Source organism: Erpetoichthys calabaricus, chromosome 5, assembly GCF_900747795.2.
Source record: "Erpetoichthys calabaricus chromosome 5, fErpCal1.3, whole genome shotgun sequence".
NCBI classification, from domain to species: Eukaryota; Metazoa; Chordata; class Cladistia; order Polypteriformes; family Polypteridae; genus Erpetoichthys; species Erpetoichthys calabaricus.
The window spans coordinates 226691670-226711892 of NC_041398.2; the positions used below are offsets into that span (position 1 = coordinate 226691670).

General features: G+C 38.4%; 1 long non-coding RNA gene across 1 annotated transcript in view; it reads right to left on the reverse strand.

The window, feature by feature from the left end:
- LOC114652293 (uncharacterized) overlaps nucleotides 1-20223 on the reverse strand; it is a 71303-nt gene that overhangs the window by 38152 nt on the left and 12928 nt on the right. Inside the window, exon 2 of the long non-coding RNA XR_007935059.1 lies at nucleotides 10752-10914. This is a non-coding gene — a long non-coding RNA (uncharacterized LOC114652293). The remainder of the gene's footprint in view (nucleotides 1-10751; nucleotides 10915-20223) is intronic.

A 20223-nucleotide genomic window follows, 5' to 3' on the forward strand; every position in this document is an offset into this window, starting at 1 on the left:
TAAGGGGATGTCATGTGAAGAAAGGCAAACAATGTGGGAAGAAGGATCATGTATATGGAAATGAAGTGAGCGATCAAAGAGAAGGTGGATGAACTTTGTGAAGGAGGATCTAAGGGAGAAAGGGGTATCAGGCAAGAAAATGTGCAACAGCTGAGAATGGACGGGGCTGGTTAAATATATCAATCCTACAAGAAAGTGTGAAGAGCTTAAGAAGAAGAATACATTGTAAATTGTAGACAACAGAAAATATGGCTTAGCTGCAAATAACTGAATGTTTTTAACAAGCCATTGTTGTATTTTCAAGGTACGAAAAGCAGTGACTGAGTTTGACATTGAATAGGTTTCTTTAGGACACAAAGAGGCATCATACCTTTAAAGAAAGTATTTTTGTACAAGAAACAAATCTACCATTTATACTAACATTTATTCTTAAGCACACTATAAAATAATCACATGAACTGTATGAAATAAAGAAATGAAATCATCATTAATTATTCATTATCACCAGTTTCCCAGGTTTACAGAAAAAAAGAAATGCAAAATAAACACAGCATAACATTGAAACACAAAGAGAAACATCCCATAATATACATACAGTTATATGCACTGTATATATGAGAAGAGTGGCTTTAGGTTCAAATTCCAACTGTCCCAAATTTGCCTTATCCTGGATAAGATAATACCAAACACAAATGGCAATAATTTAATTTGAATAGGAGACATCTGAAAACAGGCACATCAATTGAGACAGTGCATTCACTCCAAGTGCCAACACCAAAAACACCATTCAGAATCAGTTATTACAATTAATTAAATAACAACCCAGGGCAGCAACATGAGACAACTTCAGCATCAACCCTGTTTTGTCTTTGTAGAGTAATATATTGCTCTACTTTCCCCTTTTGTATTATTAATAAGTAGCCTTTGTCAGAATGCCTCAAATCTCCCAAACTTACCACTGTTTATAAGGTATCATAGTATATAACTTCTCCCCACCTTCCTTCCTATATCTATAACCTCAGGCAATTAGGTGTAGTAAAAGACAAGCAGGAGTTAAGTTACACATAAAATAATGTATTATTGATAATATTCAGAAATAATAACAATATGCAAAGTACATTTGAATATTGGCAACCATACAACCTGATAAATGGTGATGTGTAGTTCAGGCGGCACACAGACTTGTTAGTTACTTAAAATGTCTCTATATGGCTGCCGAGCTGTGCTCTTCATTGTGTTGTCTTTGTCAGTTCATGGTGTGTGAGATGCTCCTTCATCAGATGTCAGTAAGAGAGACAGAGGGTGAGATAAAGCAAGCAAATTTATGGGTTTTCTGTCCAACCCCTACAGCCAATAGGGCGTCATGGTGCTTAAAGGCTTTTGATACAAGCCAATTCCAAACAGCCATGCTTCAGACCAATGGGGCAAAGAACATCTTAACACCTGCCACCTGTGTGGGAGTTGAGAGACTTCAGAGAAACATTTACCAAACTTCTTTCAGGCACTTCCCCCAAATCCTGCCGTAAAATTCAAAGACACTCAGTCCTGGTTTGGGGTGGGGGAGTGGGGGTATGGCTGTAAGCATGAATGCCTCTCACTAATGTAACACTAATATTACATTGCTTTGCCTAAGTTACAAATAAAGACATACACAATATTTATCAACTTATATGCAAAATCTCACATCACAACAAACCCTAACAACAGCTTGATATGCTAAAGTCATGGGTCTCGTCTCCAGGCTTGAAGTTAACAGGGTGTTGCCAGTATTGATAGGTAGAATTTCTGGAATATAAATGATATGGAGTACTGCTGGAACTGGTAACTATACTGGGTCCAAATCTTAAGGATCTTTAATCTTGATCGATTAAAGCTGACAATGACAGAAAACTTACAGTGCTTGGGAATCCTGACATTAGTAAGCCAACTATTTCAATATAAAGAAATGCTGATGAATTGTTGGTTGTATAGTTACATGGGGACACCTTGGACACTTAAGAAAGGCAAATCATGGATGAGAATTTTTCAAAGATGACTTCGATGAAGTAACACACTTGACCTTTCTAATTTCCAGTGGGGTCAGTATTGGTATTAACTAATAGTAGAACAACAACCAAAGGACATTTAACTGTACATATCTTGGCATCATTTCAACTTCTCTTTGACCTTTTTGAAAATCACCAGCACCATATTCATTTTTTGTGGATTGTTTCATTTTTATAAATCATATGGAATGTGACAGTGTGTAGACATCAAAATGTCCTCTAGTTCAGTGTTTCTCAATCAAAAGTAGGTTGCGTGTCATGTTGGCAGTGGATTGCAAGCTGGTGTTGTTTATAATTGTAGTGGGTGGTAAGTGGGTCACAGCTCCGACGATTGCACTCGAGTAAAAAATCCCCATTCGTCCTGCTCTGAAAAATCACCCTCAATTTATCCCGCTCTCACAATTACAGTTAATTCCCACCTAATTTCTGAGTCGCAAAGACACTCACATAGGTGGCGATACCAGAAAGGTTGAGAAGCAATGCTCTAGATAAGACTTTGATTGTTATGCTACCTTGGGATTTTATTATTTTTTTATTGGGTTCATATAATTTTCTTTTGTATTTTTGAAAGGTTTGGGATCTTGTTTTTATTTTAATCCCTCATTTTCTTTTGATACATGCAGTTTTATTTTATCGTTATATTTTAATTCAAAATGAAATTAAGCACTGTCCGCTTTGTGACATAATGGTCTGATGGCGTAGTCACATCACCCAGAAGAAGTGCTGTGTAACATCATCAGTGTGACACTATGTAAGATGGTGCTTTGGGTCAGTCGTTGTCCAAGGTTGTGGACACAAATCAAAAGCCATTAACATTTGCTCTTCTTATCACACATTTGTTTATTGAAATTTTTTTATAAACGGTTCAAGTTTAGTTTAGGTATTGGTTTTAGTCACATAATCATTTTTTTCCAGACTCAGACTAATGTTTTTTGGTTTTTGATTTTACCCCCTAATCCTATCTGCTTTGCCTTTGTGGAATACTCATTTTTCATCATCCCTTGGAGAACAGGAATAATGTAAAAGTATTGCTTTTGACAACCAGGGCCTCATAATATGGAGCTGGCTGTTTTATGCAACCAACTTGACATTAAACAATCATTAAAATATCAATACTAATGGCTACAATCATTAATCCCACTTCACCACATGAATAGCCAATTTGTGCTGTGCTCCAAGAGACCTGTGCTTTTCTTTCAAGCACACGACAGTTTCTACCCATAAGAAGGCCGGTAATTTGTTCTTGGAAATGCACTGAATTGTTAATTTATGCTTTTGTGGGGTTGCCTGATTTTGCCGCATAAAGGTTCATTTGGGTCTGAACCATAGCTGCAGAATTATTGTATTTTATTTTAACATAACTACTATACTCAGATTACTGAAGCACTGCCTTGCAATGCACTTCATCATGTCCATTTTCACTGGGAGCATTTCATATATGTTGTATGAATTAGATTTTTTTCAAGCAGCTTTAGGTAAAGGCATCTACTAGTAATGGGGCTGGCATCAGTAAATGTTGTGCCTTTATCAGGGACTCATATATCACTTGGCTGGATTTTTAAAGCCGACTTTGTTCATTGCTTAAAGTGTAATTTCATTATTCCTCATCATCTCTAGTTTGCCAGCTCTTTTGTCTGATTAAGTTTCCCAAATCTGCCTTTGTTTCCACTCATTTGCTATTGTCTATGAATAATCCTATGTTTCGATTATGTCTCCTCCTCTTCCTGAGCTGCCTGTCTCCCATATTGGATCCTAATAATGTAATGCTGCAAGTGGCTGTCACTACACCTATTAAAAAATACATCCAGCCACATATAATACCATAAAGCTCCATAAAATATGAGATTATATAAAAAATATATACAGTATTACTTTTTGGTGAAGTATTCCTTTAAATATTCTGCTTGCTTCAATTAGGCATTCAATTACACAATCTCTTTGCTTGTTCATGATCTGTTATTCTTTTTGTTTGGGTTTTCTCAAAATGTTTCAACCATTTGCATTTGTTTACAAATAAGTCATCCATTCTTTCACTTTTTTGTGTGAAATTGATAACATCAACTATTTTTTTGGCTTGATTCGTATGTCTTTAAAAAAGCCAATAGCACCTGTCACCTCTCACACTCATCTATGTGTATTGTCCCAACTGAAGGTAGCGAGTGAAGATCCTACATTATTTGGGGTCAGTCTGCCTTAATTTGCTAACATCAATCCACATTCCTCTCATGCAATGATATTCACCACCACTTGATGAATCCTGATAATACTGACCTTCCCAGCCTGCCACAGTGATATCATGAATGTTAGCTAAACAAGAAACATCAAGAAAAATTAATTGCTCTTCCTGCTTAAGCGAGGATGCAAAGCTTTCCCATATTTGCCTTTGCATACTTGAGCCACCCTTTACAACAATTAGCCATACATTTTTAACAGACCCCATTGTGTTGCCAATAGCAGGTTTTTTTCTTCTCACATTTTATATAATCTGACTGTGTGGTGAACTAGTTCCTAAATTTGTTCAAAATGTACCTTTAACCAGCATTAAGAAGTGACACTGTCCTCTTTCTGAACAGTTGAATTAAAGTACCATATATACTCATTTATAAGTTGGGTCTTGAAACCCAAAAAATCGATCATAAAATCAGACCATGACTTATACGCTTGTTCAAAAATGCAACACTTAAATTTTTTTTTTTTTACACCTTCTTGCCTCCTCCAATCTTGCATCAGTTTCTCAGACACATTGAATTTTGTTGCAGCAGCGCAGTTACCAATTTCTTTTGCCACTTCAATGACTTTCAATTTAAAACCAGCTTCATATTTTCTTCTGCTTGAACGCTCTATCATAGATAAGGGATGCTCTTATGATAAAAGTGTATGAGGGTGCAAGATACAAAAAACATGAAACAGTGTAAATGTTGCATCGGAATAGTCCGGGTATTACCGTGTGGTCACGTAGGCACAATACATAGAAAAAAAAGGCAGTGTGCTCCATGGTTACTCTCTCAGGTGGGCGTCAGCATATCATAATCTCTTGGACCAATAGCGTGAGTTTTCCGCATTGAACTCATATGACCGACATTATAAAATACCAGAAATTATATGGTCAAATCAAGCCCTGACTTATCCGCAGGAGAACTTATCTGCGAGTATATCTCTCTATTATAAAAAAAAATCCTGGGAGGGAGAGGAGATCTTCTCGGAAGACAATTTGATGTCCCGCATAAGGACAGCTGCTATACAGGCTTTGAAATGATTGATGCAAAGCGTGACAAGCAGAAAACGCAGCTCGCCAGAAGCAACAAGCCAGCAGATGATCCGACGGCAACTCCTTAGTGTGCGTTCAGCCCCCACTTCACACCGCGAGTGGCAGAGATACGAAGTGGCAAAAGGACAGCTGCTGTACAGGCTTTTAAATGATTGACGTGCAGCGCGACAAAAAGAACACGCAGCTCGCCAGCAGCAGCAGCAGCAGAAAAACAGAAGATGATTCGACGGCATCTCCTTAGTGTACGTTCAGCAGCACCCCCTTCACAACACGAGCAGCGTTATACGTCCTGCGAGAAAGATTTAACCACGCACCAAGTATTGTTTTTACGAAAGTTTTACAGTAAAAGTGAAAATAATGCATACTGTATGTAACAATTCCCATGAAAATAACAATCTCTTTAAATTGTATATCCGGTAAACGAAACCCGGGGGTGGGCGAGCAAAGCGAGCAGGGGCCGGAGCCCCCTAGTACAGTAAATAAAAATGGAAAAGACTTAGCTGCTGCAGTTTTTCCTTACAGCTCATTCAATATGTACTGGGACTGGTTTAGAAATCATACAGGATTTATCAAAAGTGTGGCTGAAGAAGTTGGCTATAAGCTCTAAGGCTGACAAATCAGTTCCTACCACTGATCCAAAGTGTGACCCTGAGCGAATCATATAAGCTGCTGAAATGATAAAGCAAAATGAATTAGTTGTCTTACATGTTGAAGATTAGGAGATAATTTTCTCTTTACAACAGGGTATACAAAAATTAAGTTGGTTTGCTTCTAATCATGATGTAACATTCTCAAACCCACTTAAACCAATTCAGGGTCACAGAGGTTGCAGTATTTATCCTTTTTTGGCAGTAACTGGGGTAAGGCCAGGTAAGGGGTTAGGGCACCAGTCCATAGTAGAGTGCACTCACATGCTGGAACAATTTAGAATCAACAATTCAGATTAATCTACATGTCTTTAGGGGTGTGGGAGGAAATGCAGACTTTAAATTTGTCTGAGAGTGGGTGAAGATTGATTTCATTCTGCTTCACACTATCACCTTCATGCCCACATTCACTCTACAAAATCTGATCCTGATCAAATATTACCAGTAACATTTTAGTTATAATTTTGAAAGTACTACAGTAATACACATTATCACTTATGTAATGTACATTGCTATGGTTACATCCACTCATTTATATCAGAATCATTTTTCTTCCTTCTTTCTTTCCCTAACAAACAAAACATCAGGAAACAAATAGATGACAAGAGTATGGTCTACACTCTAATATTGTGCAAGAGGGGATGAAAAAGAGAAGCCATTCTTAAGTCAGGTTGTATATTTTGTAAAATCATAGTGTTTATCCCTGTTAATCAATCTTTACTTTATCAAGTAGTATTTGATCCAGATTAGGTCACAGGGCAAGTGTTTCTAATGTTCTACTAAGATGGAAAAGGTCTAGAAGAGTCTGGTTTAGTAACATTTCATATTTCTTAGATGGCACTTTCAACACACTTGGTTTATTGAGGGTACTTTTGAAACTACAACTCTGACGTCTCATTTTCATTATCTCTTTTCATCTACACATGAACACTTCTGGAGTTATTTCACAGTTTGCTTTTTTATTACACTGTGTGAGTGCTATACAGGATGGATGGGCATCCTGACCAGGAGAGGGGAAGGTTCCTTATCCAAACGGGAGGCCCCAGGTGGATGGATGGACATCCCAGCCAAGAGAGAAGAAGGTTTTTTGCCTGGACAGGAAGCCCCAGGCAGATGGACAGGCATCCCAACCACATGTACTTACGTTAGTTTTCCTGGCTGGGATAAAAGGAAAGGACAGAGAAAGAGTGTCTATAGGGGCTGTTTATTCTACCAAAAAGCTAGATGGCAGCAGCCCTGGATATCAATACCCATTTGGACACCAGTAGGGAATGCTGGAATTTGTAGACCAGTAACACAGCCTTGCTAGAGTCCATGGGTGCTACAAGAGGGTCCTGCAGGGAGTTACCCTCCCTCCTATTTAGGACTTCTGTATGATCCAGAAGTTCCAACAGGTGAAGCCCTGGCACCAGAAGTATTTCCGGGACCGCAATGCCTTGTTCAAGCGATTAGGAGCTGGGAGCGAAGATGGGTAACACTCGACTGGAGAAGTAGAAATGCGGTGGAGAGAAGGGAGTGAGAAAGAAAGAGAAGGAGGAAGAGACAATGTATATAATTCTTTGTACAAGGTATTTATCATAAAAAAACCCTTTATTTAAACTCGAGACTGTGTTTGTGTGTTCGTGCCCCCTCTGTGGTGCCCCCTAGCCTTCACAATGGGTGTGTGAAGATAGCACAATATTGGTGACACACATATAGGATGGTAACACATCAAAGGGCACACTCACAAATCAAACATAACCAAACAAAAAACAATTTTGACATGCCAGTTAAGCTAACATTTATTTCTTTGTGATGTAAAAACACGCTGGCTTACCCAGAGATACTCAAACAGAGATAGAGTATTAAAGAAAGCCTCACATGGACAATGAATTGAGCCTGCGGTGGATTGAGAAAGCATCCAGGGCCCTTCACTTTCCACTCACCTTACTGTGTTGTAGACTTAATTTTAAATGGATACTTTAGCCATTTTTGCCCATCAATCTATACTCAATAACCTTAAGACAAGCTGAAAGAGTTTTCAGGAAGGTTTGCAAATGTATTACAAATCAAAAATGTTAATCTCTCATTTATACAAGTAGTCAGAGCTTTGTAGAAGCCCATTTGGCAGCAATTACAGCTTTGAGTCTTCTTGGGTAAAGCACATTTATCCATTTGAAATTAAATCTATAAAATAATAAAAGTGCACAGAAAGTGAAGGATTCTGAATTTCTTTTAGAAACCACTGAAAAAGATAAATGTTCACTAATTAATTAACTGAAATGCCACCTTAACTCCAGATTTGGGAATAATCAGGCAGATGATTTGCATTCTGGTCCTCTTTGGGGGGGTGCCTTCCATTCATTAGTTTATTAACCTGCATAATCCAATTCAAGGTTGCAGGGTAAGAAGACTTTCCTGGCAAAAAGACAGAAAACAAACACTGGCTGGGGGGCCTGGTCCATGTCACAGTACACTCACATGTACACTCACACTCAGACTCTTGTCAGGCCAATTTCAAGTTCTATCTGAAGACCAAAAGCTACTTGGTGACGAAAGTGAATTAGAAAACTCCCAGTGCACATTGTAATGTTTAGTTATTGGATTCATATCTGACATTTTGCTGACACATAACTGAGTTTGATAGCTCTTGATTATTAACCTCTTTTAAAGCCCACTCATTATATAATTTTGGCCAGATGATGAAGAGCAAGGCGCTAGAACAACAAAACGCATGTTATAGCAATAGTGTGGTGGAGTGATATTTTGGATACAAGTTGATAAATATTTTTATGTCTTTATTTGTAATCTAGATATACCAATTTTAATGTTACCATTTCATTAGGCTTGTTGTACTTTCATGTCTAGCTAACCAACCCCCGAGTCTTTAGGATTGACTCAGGGTTTGAAATTTATTGCAAGGTTCAGGGGATGGACTGGTTGGGCAAGGGTGATTCAGTGCAGGACATTCTATAAACCAACCCATGCATGAAGGCCATAAAACTACCTACAGTAGCTGGCAAGCTTCAGCTAAACAAAGGGTATCTACTACTTGAGGGCAGGTGTGAAAAGGCAGTGTGAGCACCCATTGGTCTGAAGTATGGCTGGTGTGGATTGGTTTTGACTCAGAAGCCATTCTGTACCACGACCCCTGATTGGTCTAAGGATGTGGAGAGGTATATATAAAGCTGGTCGCTTTGTCCCTCCCTTTCTCTCACATACCATGGCCATGAAGAGAACACAATGAGGAGCCCAACTCGGCAGCCATATTGAGATAAGCATGTGGCCTGTCCTGAAGAAAGCTGACTAGAAATGATTTGACTTGACCAGAAAAAATTGAGCAAATAAAGGTCTGTGTGCTGCTTGAAAGTACACATCAAGCAGTTATGGAGTTTTATGGTTGCCAATACTCGCATGTACTCTGCTTCATTATTATTATTATGTAATGAATATTATCAATACTACATTATTAGAATGTGTAACTTAACTCCTGTTATCCTTTTACTCTATCTGATTGCCTGAGTTTATAGATTGTAACAGATAGCCCGGCCACAGACAGACATGACACCGCAATGTCCAAAACACACGGGTTTATTTACAAATTATTTACAATTGGTTCCAACAGCTCACTCACGACTCCTCAGTCTTATCTCTCTTCGGCCGCCTCCACTCCTCTCTCGCAAGCTCTATCTTCCTCCACCCAACTCCGGCTCTTTGAAGGGAGTGAGGCGGCTCCTTTTACCATGCCCTGGATAATGCTCCAGGTGCTTGGTGATGGTCCTCCGGCAGCACTTTCTGGAGTGGCAGCACTTCCTGATGTGGCGGAAGTGCTGTCCTCCAGGGCTCAAGAACCATCCAGGCAGCCCCTTGGTTGGGCCACGGACCCCCACAGGGTTGAGCTTCCCAGCTCCATATCCATGGCCCTTGGTGGAAATCAGGGAGGCTGCCCTCTTGCGTCCAGGGAAGATATTGCCCCTTTCCCGGTCCTTCCCTGATCCAGGTGTCCTGGTGGGGCAAGGTCCCTGGTCATCTGCCACAAGATGTAGAAGGGAAGGTGGAGAGAAGTGCTAAAGTACAATACCTTATAAACAGTGGTAAGTCAATTTGATTTGAGGTATTCTGATAAAGTCTGCATAATAAAGAGGACAAAAGGGGAAAGTAAAGTCACATAGGACTCCACCAAGACAAAACAAATAGCAGATAGCCTTTTTCAGGAAGACTCAATGTACTCCATCTAGATGTATCCCTTAGTTTTGGAAGGAACAAATAAACACCATGGCTGTGAAATACATATCTTCATAAAGTATCTAATCAGTAGCCAGAGTTCCTTCTAAGGAAGTCTAATGTGTCAACTTTTATCAGATAATCACAGATTCACCCACTCATTCAGTCAAACACACTTTTCTACTATTGAGTGTTAGGAGGCCGAAACATAATATGGCAGAAATTAACCACAGATGCAAAACTGGTCCCACTCTAGGTATACTGAATCACTATTGAGTCACCTAAGAAGTCCACCTTTGGAGAAAACACACATGGAGACCTTGTAAACTCTATAGAGACAGTTATTGAGGCTGGACTTGAACACTGGCAGCAGACCTAAACCGTATCATTCAAGTTTGAAAATATTTTGCGTGGCACATTTTACAGTCCACACTACAACAAAGCACTTTACAAAGCACACAAGCAAACAATTCTGAGCAAAGTGCAATAAGAAAGTGCAGTAAAAAACAATCATTACAGATAACAAGTTATAGTGAGATGAAGGACCGTATCTTGGCATTGTGTCTAAATGCTATGTAATATACATACCATACTTGATTTGCTTTCCCTGCCAGCATTCCCATGATGATCCAAGATCCTCAGTTGCTTTTCTACTTGTTCTCATCAGTCTGAGTCTTTTCAGCTGTACATTTCAACTACTTTTTTCTTCTTGTTCAGTGAGTCTTTGGCTGTTTCACCATGACGAAAGGATCTGTGCAGAAAATAAAAACAAGTGATGTCAGTTTGCAAAGGAAAGCTTTCATATGGTAATATGACAGTTGCTAAATGGAGCTTTTCCAGCAGTCACAAGAATCCCATAAAGCACTGACATGCTTACTAGAGGAGCACAACAGGAAAATATGGAAGAACTTTAAAATATAATTTTTTGCCTGATACCTTTTAACCAAAGTGATGAAGGGGGGTGCATCGGTTACCATTACTGCCACAAACACTCAGTGTTCTGGATTCAAACTCCTAGTTATTTGGAGTCTTTATATTTTCTTTATGTCTAAATGGGTTTTTCTTCATTTACTCTGAATTGTTCTGCCACCTTCCAAAGTTGAGAGTTGGGTTAATTGGAGACTCTAAATTTGCCCTGGACTTGCAAGTGAGCTTTGTGATGTACTGCCATTATCTCCAAGGTTGGCTCCTATCTTGTGCCATGCTGCTGAGATAGGCTTCAGCCTCTTGTCACCTAGATTTAGTAGATTTTGAGAATGTAATGTTTCAACTTGGCACAGAGTTCACACAGCCTCAGGTTGGGGTGATGGTTCACCTTTCAGCACAATAATGACCCAAAGCAAACAGCCACGACAACGCTGGAGTGGCTTTAGGTCAAGTCTTTGACTGTCTCTGAGTGGCTCAGCCAAAGTCCTGACTTACACCCCATTGCACATCTGTGGAGAGACCAGAAGATCGCAGTTTACAGACGCTTCTCATCCAGTCTAACAGAGATTGAGATGAAGTGCCAGGCAGAATAGGATAAATTGACCAAATCCAGATGTGCAAAGCTTGTAGAGACTTACTCAAGAAGACTCAAAGCTGTAATTACTGCCAAAGGGGCTGCTACAAAGTACTGAATTTACTGTCTGAATACTTATGTGAATGAGAAATTTCACTTTTTGATTTTTAATAAATTTGCAAACCTTTCTGCAAACATGTTTTACTTGTTAGGATTAGGATTAAGGATTTTTACATTAGCACTTCAACATGAAGTGAAACCCACTGCCTATTAGAACTGGTTGCATTTCTACATATAATAAATTGAAAGTGTAAACCTGGGATACAATTAGGCTACTTCTTGCTGGAGCTAACTCACTTTGAGATGTGGGTTTTACGTTGTTGACTCCTAATTCACTTTAAATGCACTTGTTTTGCAACTTTATATACTGTACTATTATGTTCTTTTAATGTTTCCATTCACAATTATCTATCCATCTATCTGTCTATCTATCTATCTATTGTAGGGGCCAGAGAGGAAGACAGGTATCCTGGCCAGAATAAAGGAAGGATTCATGCCTGGCCAGGAGGTCATAATGGAAGGAGCAGGCAAATGGGCTCACCGGGAGCAGATTATTTCCCCCACACAACAGGTGGCAGTGTTCCTCAAGGCTGCAGGGTGGCATGAGAATAGGCCTTTACTATCTATCTATTATATAGCACCTTTCAAATCTATCTATCTATCTATCTATAGTATCTGATAGAATGACTGATCCTAATTAGATTTCATCTAAAATACATTTACATTCTTTGCATGCTGCACATTTCACATAATTTGTTTATAACAGCTTTTATCTGAGCCCACAATTCTTATCACAAAATATGGTATCACAGATATCACTGAGTCCCATTCCAGCAGAGTAAATTTGGTAAAGCCTGGAAGGCTCTTCAGGTTCTGAACCTGTGAAAGAGAGGAGATTAAAAAAGGAGAAGAGAGAAAGAATACTGAATAATAACTGAACTATACTGTACCCACTAACCTCCCCCTAACATGTACATCCGCAACACCTGAAAACAGAAACTGAAATGGGGTATATTAAATACAACTGTGTTCATCTGCTCTGTTTTACCTTATCAGAGGTGTTGTTCATCCAAGGTTTCAGAACTGGCAAGCCTCCACTATAATAGCGAAAGTTTGATTGTGTTCAGTAAGACTCATGAACTGTAAGCTCTCATAGAGAGTCACGATGCGTCAGGTTTTGTGTATTATGGAAACCTAGCTTAAACTGACACTATTTTAATGCCAATCATATTTCATTTGATATAGTTAAACAGAGCAGAAAAAAATGCAGACGGGGGACTGGTCATCTACATGAATGAGGAAAGGTAAAGAAGGTGCCAATATCAGAAGTAAAATTTGTAATTCAGGCATATAAAAGCTGGCTGTAGAAATTCTTACACTTAGTTGCCAAGGGAGATAAGTCACATCATGCTTATTATTGTTTGTAGTGTATTCTTTCCTTTGCAAATGGAGACTCAGCAACAAAAATGATTCTGTCTTACAAACTGTTTAATGATGAATCATTTGGACCAGGCAGTTATAAAATTGGGTGACTTCAAACATGCAACTTGGGAATAAAAATGACAAATTAACATCAGTAATTGTTACGTTCTACTTATGGATACAACAAGCTGGACCTGCTTTATTTAAATGTTAAAGCTGCATTTAAATATAAACCTGTTGTGCCACTGGGCAGGTCTGATCACAGTCTGATCCATTAAACTCCCATCTACTGCCTGGTATTTGATGGCAACAGCTCTCTTGTCATTGGCTAAGCCAGTAAATTCTTGTCTGTGCCAAGTGGGCGGAAGTTTTGGTTGTTTGTTATAATAGTTCTATTTTACAGGAGCTTCTGAAAAAGCAAATTTCCCCTTGGATAAATAAAGTCTATCTATCTAACTATCTATTGTAACAGATAGAGGGCACTATCGCTCCCTTGAACCCCTGTTCGAGATGCCAGACACCAGACAAAAGTCCAATATGACTTTATTTTATAATAATAATGTGCACCAAGCACTCTAAACTCCACTATACTCATATAATACACAATAATACAATCAATAATTAATCCTCCACTCCCAGACGCGTTGCCACCCTTCCACCCAGCTCAGCTCAACATCTGGGATTTCCCACAATTCTTTTATAGTCCTTGACCCGGAAGTGGTTCTGTCCCTCAGTCCATGTGACTTTCTATCACTTCCGGGTCAGGTAAAAACTGCTCCTTTTCTTCAACCCGGAAGTATATCATTTCTTCCGTTCCCGTGACTTGGAAATACTTCTGTGCTATACGGAAGCATAAATCCCTGGGCCTCCCTGCAGCGACTCCTGGCGGCCCCCATGGTATCCAGCAAGGCTGTGAAGAAGAACTCCAAGGTCCATGATTCCCTGCTGGCATTCGGGGCACCTCCATGCTGCAAGTAGGGCTCCATCTGGCGGCTTGGAGGTGTTGGCCGGAATATATGGCTGGCAATCCCTCACACTATCTATCTATCTCTTTAAATTATTTTTCTGAAATTAAGATCTCACATTGAGATATTTATTAGGTGCGTATGCATACAATAGCACCTACTGCAATAGCCATGACTGCCAGTCTATCTATCCACATGAAACAACTCAGCAGCCTCTTACTCGTTTGACAGCCACTGTTCACAGACAGTGAAATAGCTATAGTCATGTGCTCTGAAGGACATACACCTCTTTAAGGATACAGGGTTGGATGACCGAATATTACCATATAAAGATGGTATTCAATTAGCTAATGATATTCTTTATTTATTCAAGATGGTAGTAATGATGTTGCTTATTTACATACTCATCGGGTACCATCCTTTACGGCACCAGAATGCAGGTGCAGGTCTCATTATATGCTAACATTCTGGATCTGGCTTGGACTCAGTCCTGCCTCTGTGTACTACAACTTAAAAAATGAAAATAAAATGGGTGTGAGCTACATACAGACCCACAAACTTATAAAGGTGAAAAGGAGAAAAGTGCTCTGGAAATGAAAGGAGTGGAGACACAAAAAGAGGAGGAAAATGTCATTATAAGGACAAAAGTGAAATCTTAGTGTATAGATAGGCAAGAAATAAGAAATATGGGAAGTTTTTACAGTTTGTAGTGGTAGCCATGATTGTGGTCGCTACTGTATTTTAACAGGAGAAACCATAAAAAAAGAAAGCTGAGTACTTGAAAATTCAAATTAAATTCAAGACTAAAAGAAGTTCAAATGCAGTGTGTCCTGCTAAACAGTGTCTCACATGGAAGTCCAATTAACTACAAGCATAAGGCCATATGCCCGCAACAAGTATGAAAAATGGCATCTTCTGGAAAAAGTGTCCCAAGGCCTCAGAACAATGTGCTAATTGCATTTTCAGCAACTTCCTATCAGTCCCAAACCATTTTGTCCTTCCGAGGTTCACACAGCATCATGCATATGCATTAATGTCACATCCCATCAGCAACCCTGCTACCAATGTAGTAGCACAACATTTACATTGCAGATGGCCACGCCAAAGAGAAAATATACAAGCTATTAGAAACATTTGAAAAGGCCATTGATCAAAGGTGAAAATAATGACACAAACATGAATTGGAACAGCCATGGGAGGTGACCATATGATGTACTGATAATTCTGTGTTAAAAGCCTAATCCGTTTGTATACAGTGAATTGAAAATCAAGACTAACCTGTTTTTTCAGTTTTCCACAAAAGGGTACAAACTTGCGTAAGGATAAGAATTTTTAAAACATGTGGGAATAACCAGAAGTGAACACATTCCTAAATTTCAAGTTAAATATGTACCTTAATGGTTGCTAAAAAAATAAGCAACGTTACACAAAATACATTTATTCCACTGCTAATTCCGAATTGGTGGAAATGTATGATAGTAAATAAGTACTAAAAAAAAGATGAGACTGGCAAAGTCAAGAATTCTATAACAAATGGTTTAAGGTTCAGGAATTAAAGAATGCCATGAGTGCTAACCATGATTCTAGTTTTAGTTACTTAACTGACTTCTACTGGGAAGCAGAAGACTGGATTCAAATCCCAGTCTGGGTATGTTTTAAGCGAAGGTTGCACATTCTACCTTTTTCCACAGGGAAGCTGTTTCTTTCCACACTTCTGACATGTGTGTGTCAGACTGTCTAATGTGAATCAGTGTGAGCTTGTGTGTGAAAATGTTATGTTACTGACTGCCCTCTCATCAAAAGCTGCAATAGAGGGACATATTAGGTTGACCTAAAACAGGGGTCTCCAAACTTTTTTAAGATATGGTCCTCTGAAATGTTGTACCACTTGGTTAGGGCCCCCCACTAATAAAAGCTGGTGTAGCAAAGAAACTCTAAACAGGTATCCTTGTGTGTTTTATTACTTCTGTATGAATTATGCATGTTATGAGTGAGCCCTTTCTGTGTACTAAGAACATTATGCACCTATCGTGTCATGAATAGTTTCTAGGGGAACGATAAGTAAATTATAATTAAACTAGCAAATTGTGCTTGCAAAAATGTTGCAAGAATAAAAGCGTTAATGAAATGATGATGAGGGAGAGAAGAACATCACACGTTACAGTAAGAAAGGAGATTATTTTAATAAGTAGTGAGTTATGTGAGGACTCAGTATTAGAATAGTCACATGATTAGTATGGGATGTTAATATACAGTAGTCACTTACAACAGCATGAATATTTACAATACAAAGTGTCACATGAACAGGTTAAGTCACTTATAACAGCATGAATATTTACAATACAAAGTGTAACATGAACAGGTTAAGTCACTTATAATAGCATGAATATTTACAATACAAAGTGTAACATGAACAGGTTAACAGAACATATTGGATAAGAAGGGAAATGCAGGGCACATGTAAGTCAGTATGTGTGAAGTGTGGCCGTCAGGTAATGTAGTATATTGACGTCTATAATACTTGTAAGAAAACATAATTTGTTGTATAAATGTTATTGTCAGAGAAAACATTCCCCTGTGCAAACCGCAAGTACCTGTAAGTTTAACCCGGATTTCAATGTAATTCTGGAAAATGTAGTGTACATCTGGCCATGAGTAAAAACAGGGCCTGGCAAATATACTTATACTCTGACGTTATTAAACGTTTGTCGTTGTGACTTGGTTATAGTCATACATTACACTAAACAAATGGGTAATTGCCTACGCCGTAATATAAAGGGAATGTCTTGTTTTGAGTTGTCAGTGTTATGGAATCCCTGTAGTTTATATGTCGTAATGCTTCTTGTTGTCTGGCAGTTTGCCGCTGCTCTTCAGAAAGGTTGTGAATGTAATCTGTTTTTCATTCACTGTCTTGGTGCAAGACTTGCTGCTGCTGATCTTCAGTTAATGTTGCTCTGTGGTTTGTCATACATTGTCTTTGTTTTTCTAAGGCATCTTGCCTGTGCTGGTTGGCATGGTGGGATGTAGATGTTTCTGCTTCTGTTGTGTGAGCATGTAGGCTGGCAAGACCATTTCTGTTGGTCGCAGCTAGGCTGTATGTGCCTTTTCATTTTATCGGAAGGCTTACATTGAAGTGAAGGAAAGAGGAGGTTTAAATGGAAGTGTCATAATGCAGTATCGGTCAGTAACAAAGGATGCACCAAATAAACAGTCAAATACCACAGTCAATAATTCGTCACATTGAAGAACTGAAGATAATTATTGTGGAGGGATATAGTAGTTGTGGCAACCATTGTTTATATCGTGCATGGATGGACACAAGCGAAATAATGTAAGGATACATTTTATTTTTAAGAATTTATAAATAAGAAACTATTCTTTAGAGATAAATATGTGTCAAAGACTTCTAACCTGTTTAACTATTTTGAGACCTTTGGATTAAATTAAGTCACCATTTACCTATGTGCTGATTGGTGTAAATCAAAATATTTTTAACTCTGTTATGTAAATCAACCTACCTTACTTTAAATGCTAGTTTGCTATTTTAGCCAGCCAGCCCTAGTGAAAAGTGCACTTGGCTGATTTTTTCAAGCTTGCTGTAATATACATGTCCATTTTTATGGATATAATGGGGACTCTCAATTATGCTTTATTTAGAGAGTGATTCTCCCTAACACTGAGCATGATCTTGGATCATGGTTTCTGCTAACACCTTTTCAAAGCGTGATTTTGGATAACAGCAGATCTATCATTTCAAGCAAATGCTTAACAATAGCAGAATATTGATGAATACATGATCACATATCATGTGATAGCTCCAGGCTGGAGCTATCTGGTCTGGTTCCTTCTTAACTGGCACCGGTGCCATCTCTAGTCAGTTAAGTTCTGAATGCCATCTGAAGACTCTTAGCTTGTTGTTTTTACCTTGCTTTTTTATACTTTTGGCCATCAAATATACAGGGTTTGCCTGTGAGGTGCCCCAACCAAGTAATTATAGTTAACGAAAATTAAAATCAAAACTGAAACTATTATTAAAAAAACATTTTCATAAACTGAAATAAAATAATTAACAAAACCAAAATGAAAAACTTAAACTAAACGAAACTATTAAAGTAGCTGGAAAGACTAACTGAAATAAAATAATAATTTACTAAAATAATGTAAGTTTTTTTTTTGAACGAATATTCTTGCTGTTAGTTGTTAACTCTTATAACTTTTAACTCTAAAACTGAAAGTCATTCGCCATGAGCCGCCCGCATATATACATTCAGTGAACGGCCACTGGTGATGGACGGCGGGTGTTCACACAGCATTTGCAGTGACAGAGCAAGCTGAATATGTCCGTAAAGCGTGTGGAAAAGAAAGCGATTTACGTGCCACCTTTCTTTGCACTTGTTGTATATCAAGATGTAATTCAAACGCCTGAAATTGGAATGTGCTGGTCAACAAAAACTTTACCGTATGGCCAGAAAAATTACGAGTGAGTAGCATTTCAGTTTATTTCTCAGATGCCTGTTTTTTGTTGACAGTAATTCACCTGCCACTTCGTACACAAAGCATACGAATGTAGAGAAAGTATAGTAATCATGAAAAAAATTTGACCTCGAGATTTTGATAAATCCTGACGTTTTAGACCTTCCCGAGTCCGAAAATGCTTTTTTTTTTTTTTTTTTTTTTTAGAACTATGTATGTGTGTGTGTGTGTGTATAAACACGATAACTCAAAAACGCAACTAGATAGATGGATGAAATTTGGCATGTGTTTTTACACCAAAATTGTAGATTAGTATTAACTTTTGGGTCAAATCCATCAACCGGGAGTGGTAATTTACCTGAACACATTCTCGTTATTTTTTATTCATGCAGCTGAAAAGTCAGATTTATTCAACTTTACTTTTATAATAATTGTTCAATATATTATTAATTTGATTTGTTGTTGATGGTTTCTTAATGAACATAATATAATCATTGTCTTGCAGTTTATTCCTCATATATCCATCCCCATATCTAAGTACACGAGAAAGTCTAGGAGAGATTTTTGAAAATAAAACGGCACTAATCGAGAGACTGACAAGGTCAACATACAAGAGCAGCATATTATTGCCGACCAATCACTTTTACTTTAAAAACGTCATTTAACAACGTAGTGATACAAACCTTGGCAATGCCTCTACTGAACTACAGGTAGGTAGGAGGAGAGAGTCTGCCAAGTGCTGAAAAGCTAAACATACAGTACTAATGTGTTTTTGTATTTATGCTATTTTTATTAATTTATCTTTTTTAGTTCATATTCACAGCTCAAAATACCTGATATTATGAAAATAATCCAGTAGCAGAATTATGTTTTAAAATATCTGTCCCCATTTTTTCAATGTTTCTCTCTCTCTCTCAAAATAGATAGTTGAAATATCATATTCTTTTTGTTCTTAACATCAGCCATATCATACATATTGCATACCAAAGATTTCTCCTGCCTTGCATCCAAACCTGCTTGGGTAGGCTCCAGGTTTCCTGTAATCCTCCATCTATCCATTATCCAACCCACTATATCCTAACTACAGGGTCATGGGGGGTCTGCCGGAGCCAATCCCAGCCAACACAGGGCGCAAGGCAGGAAACAAACCCTAGGCAGGGCGCCAGCCCACCACAGTTCCTGTGATCCTGCTCTGGATAAACAGGTTTAGATAATGTATATATTGTTCTTAATCTCAGATGCTGCCTCTGTCATTTTGTGCCTGTCCATACTCTTATTACCTGTTCTTGCCCTGCTCATTATGGGTTTACTGTTCTTATGCATGGGCTACTCATGTCTCACTGCCCCTAACCTTGACAATATATGCTTGTTTTTCTTTATTTCCTTCAATACAGCTAGATAGGGTCTGCACACTGATTCAAGCCTAAGACTGCTGTTCTCCCTAAGCCCCCATGATTTTCATGATTACACCTGTCAGAACATAGTAGATTCTGTTTTCTAATTTTTTATATCTTTTCAGGCCTGCAGGTGGCAAAATTCTGTCTATAAATTGTTTGTGCCTGAGATGGAATCAGAGATCAATATAGCTGGTAGAAAATAACAAAGCCCAGCATTTGAGATTTTTGAAGGCAATATTGAA